General features: G+C 46.3%; 1 protein-coding gene across 3 annotated transcripts in view; it reads right to left on the bottom strand.

The window, feature by feature from the left end:
- Positions 1–21,811, bottom strand: part of LOC144682823 (four and a half LIM domains protein 2) — a 61,875-nt gene extending 40,064 nt beyond the window's left edge. Inside the window, exons 1-2 of one of the 3 annotated variants that reach the window (XM_078545582.1) lie at positions 21,686–21,811; positions 14,838–14,888 (exon numbers count right to left, since the gene is read on the bottom strand). The gene's annotated coding sequence lies outside the window, so the exon portion shown is untranslated. Of the gene's footprint in view, positions 1–14,458; positions 14,483–14,837; positions 14,889–21,685 lie in introns of those variants that run through there. The other 2 variants (XM_078545583.1, XM_078545586.1) reach the window with 2 other exon arrangements.
- Positions 21,812–22,165: the final 354 nt, after the last annotated feature.

Raw genomic sequence — 22,165 nt, 5'->3', positions numbered from 1 at the left:
CAATGACATAGCAAAGGGCCTGCACAACTGATAAACAGTATCATAAATTCCAAATTTTCTAATAATGCTAAAGTTGACATTATACGTAGTTCCAGAACGAAAAACTATAGAAGAATTTTTCACGGATTATCCAGGGACCTCTGAAATCATAGTTGTCAATAGTCCACATATAAAAACACAATGGGTGGAATTTTCCATGTCTGCTGGTGTTGGGTGAGTTCGGCGGCATGAGCAGACGAAAGGTGAAAAGGCCAAAAATTGGTTTCATGACGTTGTGAAACCAGTTTGCGATCCGTTCAGCCCATCGATGGTGGGCCGCGTTTCCCACTATCGGACATCAGTAACCTCATTGTAATACATCTGCATATCATTATAAGGCCAGCCCGCCGGTCTCATGTCCCTGCGCTGGATCGTCCATCGATGTCGGTGTGTTTCACAACAGCATATAAGTGATGTGCAACTGTGAGCTGCACTTTGCTTGGGACTTTGTAGACAGCACCACATCACTTTTAGGGGAGGCTTACGAGGAGGTCTCTACCTACCAGACTAGCCATAAGGTAGGGGTGGCTTTGTATGCCTAGGGTTTGCTTGGGGAAGGGGGAGAAGTTGCCTCAGGTAAGGGAAGAGGCTGCAGGGTGAGGACTGTACTGGGGAAGGGGGGTATCCCAGGGTTTGTGTGGGGCATAAGTTGATCTGTGCAAGTGGCCTCAAGATGGTGAGGGCTGAGGAGGCAGTCTCCAGAATCGATGATACCAGATGGCAATGTGAGAGTGTGTGTGAGAGAATGAGTGGTGATTTCCCTTGAGCTGGCAGTGAGTGAGATGCCAGTGCATTTGTGATGGGCTTGAGTGTGTGAGTTTAAAGTGCTGAGATGGTTGCCTTACCCTGGCGGCACAGATGAGATCATTTGTACTCTAATTGGATTGGACGGCCAACCTCTCCTGAGCAGCATTGGTACTGATTACCATTGCCATCGCCTACCAAGCCAGAACGGTAATTTTGCTGCCCCTCCTGCAGTCAGAGCGGGGGTAGAGGACATCATGCCGGGCCTCCATAGCATCCAAAAGTTGTTCGAGGGACATGTCACTGAATCAGGGGGCTGCAGTCTTCTTACCTTTCGGGGCCATGTCTTATTTACAGCAGTCGTGGGCTGGAAGCCCTGAGAGGTGTGTGAGGGTCTGTATGTTAAATGTGGTGCCCAGCGTGATGAAGCGGCGAGGTGACAGCGTGGTGGGCAAATCGGAGCCCGCCCGCCATCGAAGCGGCGTGTTTCCCAGGAATGCAAAATAAATGCGGCGGGGATTGGGTTGACAAGGCGTGAGAAGCCGTCATTGCGGCCGGCTAAAACGACATTTTTACCACCCACTACCGCACTTAGTGCAAATCTGAGACGATTCCGCCCAATATTAGGAATTGCATGAAATGCTTTTATAGAGAGGGGTAGACCATTCAGCCTGTTCTGCTATTCAGTTATATCATGACTAATCTGTACCTCAATTCCTAATCTGTACCTCAATCCCATTTACTTGCCTTTGATGTTATCCCTTGGTAGACTTATATAACAAAAATCTATTAATCTTCATTTTGAAAATTTTAATTGATCCACCATCCGCAACCTTTTGGGGAGAGACCACCTGATTTCCACTATCCTTTATGTGAAGAAGTGCTTCCTTATTTAATTCCCATGGCTCTGCTATAATAAGACCATGACCCTTCATTCTAGATTCAATCGTTAGAGGCAATAATTTCTCTGCAACCTCTGTTTCAAATCTCGTCATCATTACAAAAACCACAATTTGATCCTGCCTCAGATTTCTAAACTCAAAGGAATACAAATCTCTTCACGCAACCTGTCCCCATAATGTAACCTTTAAATCTGAAATAAAAACAGAAAATGCTGGAAATACTCAATGGGCAGCATCTGTGGAGCAAAAAACAGAGTTCACATTTTTGGTCTATGATCTTTTATCAGAACTGTCTGACCTGATGAATATTTCCAGCATTTACTGTTTTCATTTCAGATTTCCAGCATTCGCAGTAGTTGGCTCTTGTATCATTCTAGTGAATCTGCACTGTATTTTCTTCAGGGCCAATATATTCTCCTTGAGCTGCAGCACTCAGTCTGAACATAATACTCCAGAAGGGGTCTGACCATGCTCTGTACAACTGAAGAATCACTTCCTTCACTTTTTTCAGCCCCCTTGAGATTAAAGGCTAACACTCCATTAGCTTTTCTGATTACTTTTTGTACCGTACACTAGCCTTTACTGATTTGTGTACTTGAATAACCAAATCACTTTCTTTGTCCCTCACCATTAATAAAATGTTCTGCTTTGTCTTTCCCAGAATGAAAGTGGATGATCTCAATCTTCCCCAAGTTCAAACACATCTGCCATTGTTTTGCTCACTCATTTCAGGCTCACTTTCTAAATTTCTGCTCCTATCTGCAAACTTGGATACGCAACTCTCTATTCCTTTGGGCTCCCACAAAACACCACTTGTCACACCTCACCTGACAGAATGCAGTCCCTTTATTCCCACTCTCTGGGCAGAATCATCCCAGATTTGTGCTAAATGCGGTAGCAGGCCGGCCGCAATGGCGGTTTTTAACGCCATATCATCCCAAACCCACCGCATTAATTGTGCATTCCCGGGAAACTCGCCATTTCCATGGCGGGCAGGCTCTAATTCCCCCGCCACACCATCACCTCGCCACTTCAGCATGCTGGGCGCCACATTTAAATTTCAGTCGCGCGCACACCTCTCAGTGCTCCCAGCCCAGACTGCTGCAAAGAAGACATGGACCTGAAAGGCAAATAGACTGCAACCCCCAGGTTCAATTACGCATTCCTCGAGTGCCTTTTGGACACCGTGAAGGCTCACTGTGATGTTCTCTACTCCCGGTCTGGCCGCAGGATCAGCAGGAACCTCACTAATCTGGGTTGGGAGGTGGTGGCAGCAGTGGACAGCGTCAATGCCCTTCAAAAGTGGACAGCCACCCAGTGCCGCAAGAGGATGAATGATCTCCTCCATTCTGCCAGGGTAAGTCACTCTTCTCATCACTCTCAACTCACACACTCACAAACCCATCACACACCCACAGGGCCCTCACTCACTGCCCGTTCAAGGGACATCATCATTCACGCTCTCTCACACACCTTCATTGTCTTCATCCCATCCCACTTGCCACCCACACATGCCTGGCATACTTACCATCTGGTCTGGCAGGCATCCTGCTTACACTCTCTCCATTTCTATTCATGCAGGACAAGCAGGCACACAAAAACAGGGAGAAGTTGCAGAACAGTGGAGGAATGTTAGAAATCAAGGTCCTCACAGACTTTGAAAACAGAGCCATCCAGTTGGCCGGTGACAATCTGGACCGTTCCTGTGCTGACAGTGAGGTCGGCAGTGCTCAACCAAGTGAGGATCCAGCAGTGCAACATCCATCAGACAACCATGCAGAGACTGATTTGTCCTGTTTCACAGGCCACTGCCATGCACTAATTATCACTCCTTGCTTTCGCAGGCACATCTGGGAAACAGCCAAGAGAGTCCATGACTCAGGACCTCCAATCAAGTCCCAAAGAAACCTCCAAAGAGGGATCTGGAAGCACCCTCCCTGATGTCCCGTCACAGCGCTCACCCACACCCACATCCACACCCTCCACCAGCGCAGACACACCTCAGTGGGACTTAGCTTTACAATAGCTTCAGGATCACAATCTGGTGAGCACATCGCATTGTCTGATCCACAGCAGGCGACGGCAGGAACTTCCCAGGTGTCCAGGATTTGGAGAACTGCTGGAGGCTAGAAATTTGCTAAGTCCAAGTCAGATGGTGAGCCTCTGGACTCAATAATGTCGCAGTTTCTGGAGCTGCAAAGGCAAGCTCAGGAACATCAGGAAGGGATGTCCGCTGCACTCCTCAGTTTGCAAGGCACAATGGAGGAGTCCATCCGCCTTCAGTCCGAGGTGATAGCGCTGGCATGCCAATGCACTGAGGTCAACACTGGTAGAATGGTGGCCGCCGTGGAGACTTTGGTCCAGGACATTGCTCCTGTACTGTTGCACCAGCTCAACTCCATCACTGCTGCTATAGTTGGGCTCCAACAGTGTGTACGCGAGAGGGTTTCCGGGCAGTTCAATCTAACTCCAGCTACCCCTTCTCCTCAAGGAGTCAGCCAGGGGCCCTTAGGCACCCATAGGGAGGAGGATCAGCAGGTGTACCCCTCCCCACTCCCCCTGCCCCGGGGGCTATCCGTCCATGTGACTCCAGGAGTGTCCGGCCCATGTGAATCCTCTCTTCTTGTGATCCCAGCAGCTCCAGCTCCACAGGCCGAGGGTGGTGCCACACAGCAGGACCCCAAAAGCAGGCCGGGGCCCTCCAGATCTCACCCCCTGAGAGGATGCCCACCAAGGTCACCACAGACAGGGCATAACAGTCAGCAGCTGCCTCCACCTCTGCTGTGGATGTCCAGGGAGCACCAAGATGTAGTGACAGGGTTAGGAAAGTTAAGAAGGTGTAGTTGCACAGCCTGGGAAAGGGTGTTAATCACTTGTAAATACTGTTCACTATTGTCAATAAACTCCCAAGAATGTCTCCCTGCCTATGGCTCCTTGCTCTGATGAGCAGTGTGCATGTCACTCAGATGTGAAACCTTTCTGCACAAGATAAAGGCAGGTGTCTCAGTCCAGGCTTTGTGCAGCCTCCAGACCAAAGTGATGGTCCAGCCTCACACTCCCTGGACACACTACTGATGTCTGCACCCCGATGGTGCTTGTCATTGCTGCCAGAATGTCGTGGGCAGGCGTCAGAGTTCCGTCATCCTCTCTGTGTGCTCTCAGCACCTTTAAGGTGGGGCTGGCCCCCATCTCTTCAGCATCTGTGACCAGTGACATTGTGCTCCTGAAGGGGTCAGGTGCTGAAGGCGGACAAAGGACCAGACGCTTTTAAAGTTTCATGTCTGCATCTCTATGATGTGACCCTGATCACAGAGCGCAAATGAGCTGCCCTCAGCCAGATAGGAGTCAGACATTCTCAGAGGCTATGTGAAGATCTATGGAGTGTCCTCACTGCATGTCGTCATCATCCTTCTGCAATTGAGTGACTTTTAGAGCCTCCGCTGCGTCTCCACGACAGGAGCATTATCACAGAGGGTATGTGCGCTGAGTCAAATGTTCATAGATTTAATGTGAGGATCTATGGTGACTCCTCACTGCATGTCATCATCATCACCTAGCAGATATGAGAGTTTCCCGATCCTGCCTTCCTCGTCTGGCCAGTGCGATGGCCTCATCATCGTCATCATCGCCTTCGAGGACCTCCTCACCCTCATCTTGGTCAGCATCCTCATCGGAGGAAGCCTCCAGCTCTTCCATCTCCTCCTCAGCCAGCTCCTCTCCCCATTGCAGCACCAGGATAAAGGACACAGCAGACAACGACAATGTGTGACACTCTTTGTGGACTGTATTGCAGGACTCCACCCAGACCTGTCCAGGCACCAGAGCCTCATTTTCAGCATCCCGATGGTTTGCTCCACCAAGTTGCGAGTTGCAGCATGAGCCTCATTATACCTTCGCTCTGCTGCAGTCTGAGGCCACCGCACGGGTGTCATCAGCCATGTCCTCTGCGGGTAGCCCTTGTCCCCGAGGAGCCATCCCTGCAGCTTCTGTGGACCCTGGAAGGTGTCAGGGATCTGTGACCGACTGAGAATGTAGGAGTCAAGGACACTCCCTGGAAACCGAGCGCAGACCTGCAGGATACGTTTCTTTTGGTCGCACCCCAGCTGCACATTCAGTGAATGGGTTCCCTTGCGGTTGACATAGTTGAACGTGTATTGCGATGGAGATCTGAGTGCCATGTGAGTGCAGTCAATGGCACCCTGCACCTGTGGAAACCTGAGATCTGGGCAAATCCAATCGCTCTTGCTTCCTGGCTGTCCTGGTCCCGGGCGAAATGCACAAAGTTGTGTGCCCTCGCGAAGATGGATCCATGACCTCATGGATACATTTGGGGGTGGAGGCTTGTGATACCCCACAGAGGTCACCTGAAAGGAGCCACTGGCGTAGAAATTGAGCCACTGGCAGTGGATGCCCTCCATGTCCCCGTGGCAGTAGCTGGCAGATGTGACCAGCCAGTTCCCTAGACATGCACAGTGTTTAGCGACACTGGTTCTCGCCTATCTGCAGGAATGAAAGGCAGCGTCTATAGACCCTGGGTCTGGCCAGGTGCCAACCAGTGATGGCTTGCTATGGCTCTTCAGCAGCGTATGCAGGAGCCCCAGCCTCCCCTTCATCCAGAGGGTGCTGGTCCTCCCTCTGCATAGCCAGGTGCCACAGTCGCTCTCATCTTAATCATCTTCGCTCTCTGTATACCATGAGGCGTACAGCCAAGTCACCAGGCTACATGATCCTGATGTGCTTCTACTGCAGGATGAAAGAGAGTGATTTGTGTGTTAGCATGGGTGCACTAAGAACCTGTCTTGGTCAAGTCTGATGGCCCCTTAACGCATCCCGGAGAGTGCTGGCCACCATTTGGATGGCCAGAGGTTAGTGCACTGCATGGCTGCCCGAAATCCCACCCACCTCCACCCCACTCCACCGAATGATTGGCAGCAGCTTTGCCCATTGGACTGTATGTTGTACTTTCAGCTCAGGCACAGGCATTCCCCTAACCCTCGCTGCAAGGCTGTGCTGTTAGCTTGAACCATAGAGGAGACTGATCCAAACCGGGATGATGACATTGCAAGGGGCTGTGAGCACCTCCACCAGTGACTGCTCCATGGCCAACTATAGAGCTTTAGCAAGGAGATTGTACAACGTGTCCAGTTGTCCAACTGTTCTGTAGTCCGCTAAAACACTCATTACTTTGCAGTTCGTGCCCAAGGGGTGAAAAGCTCTGAAGCACTTGATGGCACTTTGATGCCTCTGCATTGCTTGAGTGGGCAGAGAAGCTAGAGGCCCGACTCCAGCCGTATCAATGTAGCTGCGCCTGAACTGTCTTAGCTGCAGGGGAATGGTCACTTCATGCAAGGTTTCCCTAATGCATGGCTGCTTCTCTCAGTCACCACCCCCCGCTGCACATGTGTTTGTGTGCTACCTTCAACTGCAGGGTAGCCCTTTCCCTGCCGCCTCCAAGTCACCTCAACCGCAGGGCAGGCCTTGCCCCCCCCCCCGCACACAACATGCCTCAGCCTTGAAGTCCACAACAGGTGACCTGGGCGCGCGCTCCACAATGTTACTGGGCACTCACCTCCGAGTTCCCCTCAAAGTGTTGCCCACCAAGGGCACACCTTTGATGATCTGTTATATGTGATTGCACGCTGACGTGGGCAGATGATCCAGCGGGGGGGCAATGATCCCGGCGGGCTGGGTTTATAATGATATGGAGATATATTACAATAAGGTTTCCGATGTCTGATGGTGGGAAATACGGTCCGCCATCGGCAGGCAGAGCAGACGACATCGTGAAACTGATTTTTGCTCTTCTCGCCATATTGGCCACTCACACCACTGAACACACCCGACGCCAGCGGGCATGGACAATTCCGCCCTCTGCCTCCTACATTCCACCCAATGACTGACACAACCCACAAAGCAATCTTCAATTCTGGGCACTTATATTTTTGCTAATAATCTCTTGTGGCAGGCCTTGTTAAATGCCCTCTGGAAGCGCATATCGAAAATGTTCATAGCATTTTCCTGTCCACTGTTTTAGTGACCTCCAAAAAATTTAACTAGATTAGTCAGACAAGACCTACCCTTCACAAATCCATGCTGGATCTCTTTTGATCATCCTGTATATTTATTGCACAGGTCCTCATAATTCATCTAGTTTACAGGTATTAATTAATGCTTTCACACATAGGACAAAACCTAGTTCCTTGACTAATTTCCAGATCAATTAATCTGCCCTAGTTGAGTAGTCCCTGGGTGCTTTGTGTGAAGGACGCATAGGTGTATATCGTGGAGCACCAATTCCCAAAGATCAAGTTTGAATTCATGTTCTCAATAATTTGCAAAAATCTCAAGCTACTGATACTAAAAAATCTTGAGGTAGGATCCAAGGAGGTGATGAAGACAAGGCTGGGAAGGCATAGTAATTTTCAGGAACCAGCTTTGGCGTAATCCCAACATCTAGCTGGAGGACATTTTGACCCATTTGAGTCTTAAGTCAGATAGCCAATTGGAAAGATATTCTAGGAGAAATAAGCCTGAAAACCTGTTATCTTCATCATGTGATATCATAGACAAGCAACACATGGCAATTTTCACACACATTATCTCAGCGCATAAGCTGATGGAATTTAAATTCAATTACTAATAAATCTAGAGTTAAAAGCTAGTCTCAGTCATGGTGACCACAAAACTACTGGAGTGTCGTTAAAAACCCACTTGGTTCACTAATGCCCTTTAGGGAAGGAACTCTGCTGTCCTTACCTGCTCTGACTCCAAATCCACTGCAGTATGGTTGATGCTTAACTGCCCTTTGAAATGACCCATGTACCAAACCACTACAAAAATGTTGAAAAGGAATAAAATCAGTTGGAAAAAATCTGGGTTGTGCCAAAATTGGGAGAGTTGTTGCACAGATGAGTCAAGCATAGTCATACTCACGGAATCATACCTCACAACTAGTGTCACAGACACCACCATCACCATCCCTAGGTATATCCTGTCAACCAGGAGGACAAACACAATTCAGGTGATGGTATAATGATATTCCAATGGGACACAGTGATCATGGGAGTCCTCAACATTGACTCAGAACCCCATGAGGTCTCATTGCAAACATGAGCAAGGAAACCTGCTGATTACCACGTACTGTCCTCCCTCAGCTGATGAATCAGTGCTCCTCCATGTTGAACACCACTTGGCAAAGGCACTGAGGGTGGCAAGGGCAAAGAATGTACTCTAGGTGGGGGACTTCAATGTCCTTCACTGAGCCCTGAAGGACCTATCTGCCTGACAGGGCCTGGGGAACCAGCAAGAGGGAAAGCCTATTTGACTGGCCCTCACCAATCTACCTGTCGCAGATTTGTATCTGTGCATGACAATTTTTATAAGAGGAACCATTGCACAATCCTTGTGAAAACAAAGAACTGAATCTTCCTTTTGCCTCAAGGATCCTGGGAATGCGCTGCACTTCCGCCCGGAAGGCAGAGTGGCTGGCCACATACAATCATACAGCAGCTAACCTATCAGGTATGTAGAAACATGGGTCCCATCCAATCATGCGACCGGGATGGGTAGGAAGTTGCTGGCCCTGCCATTACCTCACAGGGTTGAAGGTCAGGGCGCCATATTTAAACAGCACCTGAACAGGCATCCATTCCTTGCAATTCAGCAGCATCAGTCTGACAGTTTGTGAGGAGTTTGTAAATGTGAGCAGTTTGTAAATCCTGGATCTGCTGGCACCTAGACAGCAACATTTTATGGGGAGACCAAGAGATCTTACAGGTGTCTCATTCTGGGTGGAATCTGGTTACAATGAGGGTGACACCATCCTGTCTGCCAAGTCACTTGATCACCCTGGCATCTGCAGCTGGAACTGCACCATCCGCTCCCTCATTAACATTAGCTTATTCCCCTTCTTCCTTGACTGAGGAGGCATCCAGCTCCTCCATCTCCCAGTCTGCAAATTCATCACCCCTTTGCTGCGTAAGATAGTGTAGGGTGCAGCAGGCCCCAGTGATCCTGCAGACTCTCTGTGGTGGGTATTGAAGTGGTCCGAAGTCTGAAGTCTGAGTGGTCCAGGCAGCGTGGAACCTCGTCTTCAGCAGTCCGATGCTCTATTCCATTGTTGTTCTTTTGGAGGCGTGGAAGGCATTGTACCTCTCCTCTGCTGGGCTTTGTGGGTTCCACACAGGTGTCATGGGCTAGGTCTTCTATGAATATCCCATCCCCCAGGAGCCATCTCTGCAGTTGCTGAGGGGAAACATACTGCTGTGGCACCTGGGAGTGACTGAGGATGTAAGAATCATGAGAGCTCCCTGGGAAGCGAGCACCCCTGCAGGATTCATTTGTGGTGGTCACACACCAGCTGCACATTGATAGAGTGAAAGCCCTTTCAGTTTATGAAGGCTGCTGGATGATCCCAGGGAGCTCTTAGCACCAGATATGTGGAATCAATTGCCCCTTGTACCTGTGGAAAACCCGCGATGGCACCGAATCCCACAGCTCTAGCTGTCTCGCTTTCCGGGTCTGTGATGAATTGCACAAAATCATCGGCTGTACTGAACAGGACATTGGTGAGCTCCCTGATGCATTTGTAAATGGCTGACTGTGAGTTGCCACACATGTCCCCGTGTAGAGCACTGATAAGACTCACTGGCATAGTAATTCAGTGTGGTGGTGATACTGAAGCTACTGGCTTGGTATTGCCTCCCAGTGCACGAGGATGTAGGTCTTCCTGAAGGCCTTCCATGAATGATGAAATCCCTTGACATCCCCAGCCACCTCTGACATTTGCAGGGAGTTACTCAACCTGTGGTATATTCTATCACAAGCCATTGTTCGACGCCTCACTGGCCCCTGGTTGCCAGCATCCTGAGCTGCCTGACCCTCTGCTTGCACACTTGGATGGTGTTCTGCCAGTTGCTGTGCCTATCCCTGGGCCATCCTCTGCTGGTTCTTCTCCAGCTGCACCAAAGCGAGCAGAAGCACTGGGTGCACTTGACCCATCTTGTCTACCGGAGGTGAACTGCAAACTGACGGCAGGCAAAGATCTGGTCAGCATAGCCTTTAAGGCCCTCCCTCCTGTCCTGAGCACGCTTCACCAAAGGGAAGCCCTATACTTTGCATCGGCCACACTCTGGTCTCCACTCACCCCACCATGGACAACTCCATCCTTGAAGTTTACTCCAGAGAACTTTTGGTGTTGTTGCAGCCATGTCTGTGGACACTAGCACAATGATCCTGGAACTAGAAGCCATCACCTCCTTCAGTCACCTTTGACCTTCTCTCCGTTACCTGCCACCCTCACTTCATTACCCTTGCCCTGCCTTTGGTGATCCCCCACTCACCCTTGACCAATAATCATTCACCCTAGAGCTTCCCCGTCACCATCGATCAGCTCCCCGACATATTGGAACTGCCCGCCCTTACTCTCAACCTGCCATCTGCCATCCTTGACCCTCATTCCATCCATTATCTTTGACCTGCCCTCTGTTACCCTTGCCTCTCAGGATCTCACCATTGACCTCCCCTGAATAACCCTTGATCTCCCCACAATCATGTTTGATCTATCCATAGACATTGATCTTCCCTGTGTAGCTTAGTTTCCTCCCACTGTCCTCGATGATCTTTTGTAGGGCTGCTACCTCCCTCAGTCAGTTTGTTCCCCCTTCACAGGGACCTCCCTCCCTCAGTCAGCCATTCCCCTTTCCCCTTTCACAGCCACCACCTGATCTCAATGTATCAATGCATGCTGTCCTGTAGTCCAACAAATCTCCCTATACAAAAAAAGCAACTCCTATTATTCCAAATCCACCAGGAAGACTACCTCGCCTCCAGCACGCCATCTTTAACCAGTCGTGAATCTGAAGGCACGTGTTTCTCATTTGCTGCATATTTAATTCTGAAGGTGCAACTTAATTTGGCGAAGTTGTGTTTTAATGAGCATACATGACATGCTAATGCTAATGACATGCTAATAGCTCCCCACTGCTTGCCGTCAGGGTGTAACCTCAATCCGGAGTGCAGAGAGCATGCCAGGAGCAGCATCAGCCATACCTAACAAACAGGTGTCAACCTGGTGAAGCTACAACATAGGACTATATGTATGCTAAACAAAGGGAGCAACATGCAACAGACAAAGCTAAGCAATCCCAATGGGTCAGATCTAAAGTTCTGCTGGCCTTGATAGGAACACTCAGATGCCATGAAAAAAATCTTGAAAATGAGCCAAGCTAATAAATATATTTAAAAAAAGTCAATAATTCTTCTCCCAGTTAGGAGAAAAGTTGGGGACTCTTTCGAATCATAGGATCATAGAATGGTTCCAGCATAGAAGGAGGCCATTTGGCCCATCATGTCTGTGCTGGCTCTCTGCAAGAGCAAATTACCTCGTGCTTTCTCCTCCCAACCTTGCAATTTTTTTCCTCTTCAGATAATGATTCAACTCCCTTTTGAAAGCCATGATTGAATCTGCCTGCACCAGGCTCTCAGGCAATGTTTTCCAGTTCCTAATCATTCGCTGTGTAAAACGGTTTTCCTCATGTCGCCATTACTTCTTTTGCCACCAGAGTGCCAAATCGGTGTCCTCTCATTCTCGATCCTTCCACCAATGGGAACAGCTTCTCCCTATCTACTCTGTCCAGAGCCCTTGTGATTTTGAATAGTTCTATCAAATCTCCTTACAACCTTCTCTTCTCTAAGGAAAGCAGCCCCAGCTTCCCCAATCTATCTAAATTACAGCCCTGATGGCATCTCGTCATAAATGATGTAAACAAACAAGCCTGCTTTTTTCTGGAGGACCAGACAGCCAGCTCAAGCCTTGCCAACGCCATCAGTAAATATTTAATGCATTACAGTACCCAATATTCCATTCTACTATAGATTCGTATTTACTTGAAGCACATCAATAATGTAAATGGATTTCAGTCTGTAGTACCTAACCTCCAGATCCTGAGACATGCCATGTTGACTCCATGAAAAAAGAGAATCACTCTACTGTGGGGAAATTAATGGCTTCTATCTTAGGTGCCAATCCAGAAGGTATCAGCAAGCAACCAATGCACAGCAGGTCAGGTACAACTATTATAAAATTGGTGATTTTTAAAAAATAAATGCTTCCTTAAGCCTGGCTGCAGCAATAACAAGACTTAAACAAAGCAGAAGGAAAGCTGACTCGCAGTAATACAGCAGCTAAGGACACAAATCCACCAACATATTTCATTGTTTAAATCTAAACAATTTCTTAAATTCATTATAACTAAGCAGCCCAAGGTGAACATTTTGCTTAGATTCAGCGTAAGGTATAGCTTTGTCAAGAAACATGTGGGAGAAAACACTGACAGGAACTAAGGGTGCTTATGCACTCCAAAAGAAAGCTGGTGTCCAGCACTGTGAAATGCAGTCCTGAAACAAAAGGTTTAGCCCTCTAGCAATGAATTGAGCAGCACTCTTGTTGGTAGTTGCCATCAGAAGTGTTGTGTGTTGCTGCAACTCTATAGTTCCAAATTAATTGCAGCATCAGAGAATTATAATTTGATATAGAGAAGCTTTTAAACTGAGCTGATGTTCTCACCTTTCTATTTCTTACTCTAATTAGCACTTTTCATAGCTAAATCTCTTTGTTACACAGAAAGATATCCTGGAAAGTCAGAAATTTATTAAACCTTTCATTAAAACAAAAGGGCAAATTGCAACCCATACATCCCTTAGTGAAATGAGGTAATTCCCTAGGAGCTGCAGCATTCCATGCTGATATCATTGGCATCTATGCAATGAGATGAATGCTGTTGAAATGTACTGTTATGTACCGAGACAGGGCACAATCTAATTCTGGTTTGAACTTTCCATTTTCCCAAAGGACTCCTTGTTTCAAGTCTAAAAAGACAGCTTGCCAATAATAACACAACAGGTGCCAATGTGGTGTTTTGAGTGTGTCCACTGCCTCCTGGTGGTCTAAATGTGTATGTCATGACAAAATGATGACTGTGAAACTATTATGGAAATGACACAAGTGGGCTTAGTTCAGTTAATCTCACCCATTTATATAATGTTTGACTGTTTTAAATACCTTAAGTAAAGTATTTTGTTGTAACAGTTTACTTTTTGTACTTGCCCCATTTTACCCCATATTTTCTTCTGAACAGTGATGTTTTTCAGTAAGGTTACTGCTTTTAGGTCAGTAGGTCCTAGGGTACTCTGTGATCATCCAGCAGGTTAGCATCTGTGAGTTGATGTGTGTCAGCCTTTTCCCTTCTCAAACCTTAGGAACTCATTTGAAGCAATCAAAATCTATCTTTTTAATGTTATCCCTAGCTTCAAAATGGAAAATTGAAAAAAAAACAGGAGAGTATGAGAACAACAGATGGGGAAGTGATAACACAACTGCGCAAAATGAAAATGTAATGTTTCCATTCAATTACATTTTAAAGAGTTTGTTTTTTGTTTTAGGTTTAACATTTATTATTGAATTAATTACATTAATTGAAAGCACATTCTTCCCTCAAGCAAAAGTACCAAAAATGCAAATTAACTGATCATGCATTTCACTGAGGTTTATGCCATGTTGCTGAATCAAAATAACTGTTGTATTTGCCTACAATTCAACAGTTATTACACTTTAAAAACATATTTGTTTAGAATGCTTTGAGACATTTGAACAACATAATAAGGCACTAAGTACAAGAAGTATCTTTTTCAATAAAAGACCTTGTATTAACTCTATGGCTTGTGCTTTAGTGTTTGTTTCATGTGTCACAAAACATAAGATTTACAAAACTTACATTGCCACAGAGACAGTCAAATGCACCTGCTGGCAGTTTAAAGGTTAATGCAGTTATTTCTTAAGCATCCTGCTTAAACAAATGAATTCAAAAGCACAATAGCTGTAAAAAGACAGAACAAAAGAATAAGATACAAATGTTAATGAGAAATCTTTGTAAACTGTGGAAAATAGACCTGAAACACATAAAGAGGTGTTATTAAATTGTAGTCGGCAGTAACTAAATTGAACATTCGACTGCCAGTAGCTGCAGGGGAATAAGTACCTCACAAGTTTTGTAAGTTTACACTTCATGCATTGTGATCCAGAAACAAACAGTAATATTACAGCAGTAGAACTAATCAAATGTGATCTATTGAAAATATAAAAGATATACTTACATTTATATCATGTTTATCATACTGTTAATAAGTTCCAAAAGAACACTGAAGCTATTTTGGAATAAAGGAAAGGTTTGCATTTATATAGCAACTTTCACATCCACTAGACACCTCAAAGAACTTCACAGCCAATGAAGTATTCCTCAAGTGTATTACTGTTGTAATGTACTTAAACACAGTGGCTAATTTGGTGCACACAAGCTCCCACATGCAACTATGTGATAATGACCAATTAATCTGTTTTTGCGATGTTAATTGAATATTAACCAAGGCACCAGGGACAATGGCACTGCTCTTCTTCAAAATAGTGCCATGGGATTGTCCATGGAGATAAACATCAATCGCTACTGGAGGACTATAAACTCAGTGAAAAAAGCTCTTTGGCTTTCCCAAAACTTGCTGGCTTTCCAGCGCAAAGAGCTGTTGACAACTGAGTGTTCCAGGCTGGAACATTCCAAGGCACAGGACTATGTGCTGAGGGACGCACTAAATTTTGGGGCAACAGGCGCAAATGCTCAATGGGAAAAGGCCATTGTCCAAGCCTTCCACCATAGTTCACTGGGGGGCCAGAAACCATATAAAATCCCAGAGAATGTTTGACGTGAAATATAAATGTACACTGTAAATATAATGCATAATGACAAGTGTAGTGAAGCACCTCATGTCCTGTATTAAAAGAAAGTGATCTGTATTTCACTTTATATAATGTCATATTTGAACGATTATGTAATGTATTTTTACAAATTTTATGAACAAGTATATTTTTGTGAAAAAAATTCCCTTAGAGAACCTTCAGTTTAACATCTCATCCAAAAGACTGCATCTCCAGTATCTCTGCAACCATGATATTTTGTGCTGCAGTGGGACTTAAACGTGACACCTTATGATTTTGAGGCAAGGGCGCAACTAACTGAGCCACAGCTGGTACAATATGCAGGTGTTATTGTTACAGAAGTGAAATATTATAGCATCTGTGGGGAGAAACAGAGTTCACATTTCAGGTCTGTCATCGACCTGAAACGTTAACTCTGTTTTGCTCCACAGATGCCTCCTGAGCTACTGAATATTTCCAGCATTTTCAGTTTCTATTGTTAACAACCATTTGGCAACAGTAACACCACATAAACAGCAATGAGATTTAAAAAAATCACATAACCTATTGATCTATGACACAGAACTACTTTTACAAAATAAATGAAAATGAGTGTGAGAGGAGGACCCTAGGACAGGCAATCAGCAGCACCTAGAGGAGAGTGCAAGGGGAGGATCCTGGGGCAGGCAGTCAGCAGCACCTAGGGGAGAGTGCAAGAGGAGGACCCCGAGCCAGGCAGTCAGCAGCACCTAGAGGAGAGTGTGAGAGGAGGACCCTGCGTCAGACAGTCAGCAGCGCCTAGATGGATTCTGACATACTACCATCATCACCATCATCACCCTCATCTACAAGCACAAGGGGGAAAGGGAGGAAATTAGAAATTGGCGACCCATTTCACTGTTGAATGTGGACTATAAGATTCTGTCCAAGGTCATCGCCAATCGGGTCAAATCCGCTCTGGAATTGGTGATTCACCCTGACCAGACCTGCTCTGTGCCAGGCAGGAAGATCTCTGACAGCCTCGCGCTGCTCAGGGATACGATTGCCTATGTACAGGACAGGGGTGTGGATACCTGCCTCATCAGCTTGGATCAGGAGAAGGCCTTTGACAGAATATCGCACACCTACATGGGGGATGTGCTCTCCAAAATGGGGTTTGGGGAGGGAATTCGAAATTGGATCCAACTGCTCTACACTAACATCAGTAGCGCAGTCTCAATCAATGGGTGGGAAACAGATAGCTTTCCGATTAAATCTGGAGTCAGGCAGGGCTGTCCTCTCTCGCCTGTCCTTTTCGTGTGCTGCATAGAACCCTTTGCCGAGTCCATCAGGAAGGATCCGGGCATAAGAGGAGTGACGATCCCAGGCAGTGGAGGCACTCAGGTAAAAGCCTCCCTGTACATGGACGACGTCGCCGTCTTCTGCTCGGATCCGCTGTCGGTGCGCAGACTGATGCACATCTGCGACCAGTTCGAACTGGCCTCGGGAGCCAAGGTAAATCGTGGGAAGAGCGAGGCCATGTTCTTTGGGAACTGGGCTGACCGATCCTTTGTCCCCTTCACTGTCAGGGCTGACGGCCTGAAGGTGCTGGGGATATGGTTCGGAGGGACCGGGGCATGCGTTAGAAACTGGAAGGAGCGAGTGGCTATGGTGAAGAGGAAACTGGGCATGTGGGAGCGACGCTCCCTCTCCATTGCGGGTAAGAACCTGGTCATCAGGTGTGAGGTACTCTCGCTGTTGTTGTACGTGGCGCAGGTCTGGCCCATTCCAGACTCCTGCGCGACGGCGATCACTCGAGCCATCTTCCGCTTTGTCTGGAGGTCGAAAATGGATCGTGTCCGCAGGGACGCGATGTACAAGCCTCTAGATAAAGGGGGAAAAAACGTGCCCAACATCGCCCTCATACTGATGGCCACCTTTGTGTGTGGCTGCATCAAGCGGTGCGTAGACCCTCAGTACGCAAACACCAAGTGTCACTACGTGCTGAGGTTCTACCTGTCCCCGGTGTTGCGAAGGATGGGTCTGGCCATGCTGCCGCGGAACGCTCCAAGTAGTTGGACCGTGCCGTACCACCTGTCCCTGGTGGAAAAATTTATGCAGAGAAACACCTTTGACCACAAGTCCATCAGGCAGTGGTCAGCACGTAACGTCCTAGAGGCCCTGAGGGAAAAGGAGAGGGTGGACCCTGTGGGATGGTTCCCCGAGCAGACTGTCAAAGTCATTTGGCAGAATGCCTCATCGCCAGAACTTTCCAACAAGCACCAAGACGTAGCTTGGCTGGTGGTGAGAAAGGCCCTCCCCGTCAGATCCTTCCTACACGCCAGGAGGCTCACCCCCTCTGCACGTTGCCCTCGAGGTGGCTGTGGTGGGGAAGAGACCATTGTTCACCTCCTTGTGGATTGTGCCTTTGCAAAGAAACTCTGGAGAGAGATGCAGTGGTTGCTGTCGAGGCTCATCCCGAGCAGTTCTGTGACACAGGACTCTGTGCTCTACGGGCTGTTCCCAGGGACACACACCGAGACAAACATCAACTGCAGCTGGAGGATCATCAACTCGGTGAAAGACGCGCTTTGGTCTGCCCGAAACTTGTTGGTCTTCCAGCGCAAAGAGTTGTCCCCGACCGATTGTTGCGGACTGGCACAATCCAAAGTCCAGGACTACGTGCTGAGGGACGCACTAAAGCTTGGGGCAGCTGCTTCAAAGGCGCAATGGGGAAGGGTCGCTGTCTAATACCTTTCTACCACAGCGCACCGAGAGACTGGGAACTGTTTAGAGCCCCTCGGGCTGTACAGATCAAAATGAAAGGCTGTAAATGATTGTAATATTGTTTGTACTGATGCACCTGGTGATACATTTTGTAAAAGTTTAACCTGGATTGTACCCTTGTAATGTTGTTTTTGAAATGGTTTGGAATGTGATTGAAGATATTTTATGAATAAAGTATATTTTTACAAAAAAAAAGTCAGCAGCACCTAGAGGAAAGTGTGAGAGGAGGACCCTGCAACAGGCAGTCAGCAGCATCTAGAGGAGAGTGCGAGAGGAGGACCTGTTTCTACCTGTCAGAGCCCAAGTGTGATGCCAAAGGAAAACAGGTAGGTAACCCTAGGTGACCAACCTAAAACCCTTCCGTGTCAGGAAGGTCAGTGGATGAGCAGTGGCAGACATTTAAGCAGATAGTTCATAACGCTCAGCAAAAATTTACCCCATCAAAAAGAAGGACTCATTGAGAAGGGTAAACCACCCATGGTTGACAAAGCTGGTCAAGGAGACTATCCAATCAAAAACTAAGGAATGCAAAGCGGTGGAACTAGTGGTAGTCCAGAGGATTGTGAATTTTTTAGGAACCAGCAGCAGATGATTAAAAAGCAAATTAAGAGGGAGAAAATTGATTATGAAAGTAAATTTTCAAGAAATATAAAAAACAAACACCAAGAGCTTCTACTCAAGGGTATATAAAAAGAGAATGGCTAAAATGAGCATGGGAGCCTTGGAGGAAGCAACTGGAAAATTGATAACGGGGAACAGGGAAATGGCAGATAATTTAAACCAATATTTTGCATCGGTCTTCACGGCGGAAGACACTATAAACATCCCAAATAAATCAGATAAGCAAGAAGCTAATAGAAGGAAAGATCTTGTAACAGTCTCTATCACGAGGGGCAAAGTATTTGTCAAACTAATGGGACTAAAGGCTGGCAAGTCGCCTGTATCCAAGGGTTTTAAAGGAAGTGGCTGCAGAGATAGTGGAGACATTGGTCAAAATATTCCAGAGCTCAATGGATTCCGGGAGGGTCCCAGCGGATTGGAAAACTGCTAACGTGGCGCCCCTGTTCAAGAATGGAGGGAGACAAAAAGCAAGAAACTATAGGCCAACAGACAGCCTAACATCTGTTGTTGGGAAAATGCTAGAGTCCATTAATAAGGAAGAAATAGCAGGGCATTTAGAAAAGCTTAATGCAATCAAACAGAGCAATGGTTTTGTGAAAGGGAAATCATGTTTGACAAATTTGCTGGAGTTCTTTGAGGATATAACAAGTAGAGTTGTTAAAGGGGAACCAATAGATGTAGTGTATTTGGATTTCCAGAAGGCATTCGATAAGGTGTCACATAAAAAGTTATTGCACAAAATAGGAGCTCACGGTATTGGGGGTAATGTATTAGCATGGATTCAGGATTGGTTAACACACAGAAGACAGAGAGTCGGGATTAATGGGTCTTTTTCAGGTTGGAAAGACGTAACTAATGGAGTACCAAAAGGATCAGTCCTAGGGCCTCAATTATTTACTATCCATATTAATGACTTGGAGGCCGGAGCAGAGTGTAATTTATCCTAATTTGCTGACAGTACAAAAATAGGCGGGAGGCCATATCGTGATGAGGACATAAGGAATCTGCAAGGGGATATAGATAGGTTGAGTGAGTGGACAAAAACTTGACAGAAGGAGTTTAATGTAGGCAAGTGTAAGGTCGTGCACTTTGGTAGGAAGAATCAAAAGGCAGACTATTATTTAAATGGAGAGAGAGTCCAAAAAAGTGCAGCACAGAGGGATCTGGGTGTTCTTGTGCATGAAAGACAAAGAGCGGGATTTCCCACACCCACACCGCAGGGATCTTCCGGTCCCGCCACAAGTCAATGGACTTCTGGCTGGGGCGCTGCCTCACCCACGGTGGGTCCCACCTGCAACGAGGCCAGAAAATCCTGGCCAAAAAGTTAGCCTGCAAGTGCAGCAAGTAATCAAGAAGGCAAATGGAATTTTTCCCTGTATTGCCAGGGGGTTGGAGTTTAAAAATAGGGAAGTCTTGTAACAACTATACAGTGTGTTGGTGAGGCCACACCTGGAGTACTGTGTACAGTTTAGGTCTCCGTATTTAAGAAAGGATATACTGGTATTGGAGGCAGTTCAAACAGATTCACTAGGCTGATTCCTGGGATGAAGGGGCTGACTTATTGTGAAAGGCTAAACAGGTTAGGCCTTTATTCATTAGAGTTCAGAAAAATGAGGGGTGATCTTATTGAAACGTACAAGATTCTGAGGGGGCTTGACAGGATAGGTTTTGAGAAGATATTTCCACTAGTGAGGAAATCTCGAACTAGGGGACATAGTTGCAGAATAAGGGGACACTCATTTAGAAGTGAGATGTGAAGGAATTTCTTCTCTCAGAGGGTAGTGAATGTCTGGAATTCTCTACCCCATTGGGTTTTGGAGGCTAGATCACTGAAAGTATTTAAAGAGGAGGTAGATAGAGTTTTGAAATATCGGGGAGTTGGGGGCTATGAGGAGCTGGCACGAAAGAGGAGTTGAGGCCTGGGGCAGGTCAGCCATGATCTTATTGAATGGTGGGGCTGGCTTGAGGGGCCGAATGGCTTACCCCTGATGCTATTTCTTATGTTCTTAACTATATAATTTAAGGTGATATTGGGCCAAAAAGCTTCAGATTCAATTCTTGGTCCAGCCTGGGTTAATTGGTTTCGGTTGGGAAGGCAGCTATGGGTGTCTAAATTCTTGCTTCTTGTTGAGCTTGGTTATGACATCCTGTGGTTGAGCAATCTGCTGACAATGTCTAGACTAGCCCATTAGGAATGGCTACTTTTGCGAGGCATCAAAGTGCTGCTGAAAGCTGTGGAAATGCACATCAACAAAACTCAGCACCTCCTGAGAAATGGGGAGAAAATTGAAGGTGGAAAATTGTGCATAATGACTAAATATAAGACATTTAGTGATAAGAGCATAAAGCCATAATTTCAAGATTAATAATCATCGCCATTTAATTACTGAAATACTGGAAATATTCATTAGTTTCTCTAATTCGACTTGTAGTTCATGGTGTAAATACCCAGATCTGAAAATGTTGTGCAATGATCACTGAGGGTGAACAGTCTGATTGTTACTTATAATCAGGAATTGCCTCACCTAATAAGAGAAGTGTTACAATGGATGAAAAAACCATAAACCAATCTTTTGGATTAATTTTCATGGATGTTCCAAATGGACTAATTATGGGGAGAAACCAGATGCAGATCTATTTGCAGTATCAAATTTCTAAATTACCCAGTAACTATTAATAGATCTTTTGCTTTATTAATGTGTTAATTGAATGACCCCAGAGAGTAGGGGCAGCAGTTTGTTGATATTTAATTGGACCAAGCACCTAAAGCTATCTATTTAAAAGGACAATGGAAGGAAAAACAATGACTAAATAAAATAATTATGGTAGAAAAAGTCAGTGTAAAAGTTGGAGAGACACCAGTCCTTACCTCAAAGTTGACTGCAACGGTCTTCACTTCCAAGCAAATGAATGATAGAACGAGACAAGGGGAGAGACCCACTGCTTTATTTGACTGTCAAAGCTTCATATTTGGTAGATGACACCAGCAATTAAGCAGATAGGGATTCTTTTGCCAAACAGTCTATAAATACCATATCTCTCAAGCAACTGCTGTCCTCTGGAGATAAGAACCACTATTGCGGTGCACAACTCCCTACCTTTTAAGGTAGCAGAAATTTAACAACACATGGCCTGCAATGGAAAGCCTGTACGGGTAGAAAATGTAACCGCTTATCCTGTTACCTCAAGGACATACTATAAAGTGGGAATAAACTATGGTCATAATCAATTATCATTTGTCTTATTTCTATAACTTTACTGTTGCATAAGCAACTGAATATTTCAAAGAAGAAACTCAATACCTGGTATTTAGACTCATAGATACAGAATCATTCCAGATTATGAAACA

This window comes from Cetorhinus maximus, chromosome 7 (assembly GCF_964194155.1).
Source record: "Cetorhinus maximus chromosome 7, sCetMax3.hap1.1, whole genome shotgun sequence".
Classification (NCBI taxonomy): domain Eukaryota; kingdom Metazoa; phylum Chordata; class Chondrichthyes; order Lamniformes; family Cetorhinidae; genus Cetorhinus; species Cetorhinus maximus.
This window is presented reverse-complemented; position numbering and strand designations above follow the sequence as displayed.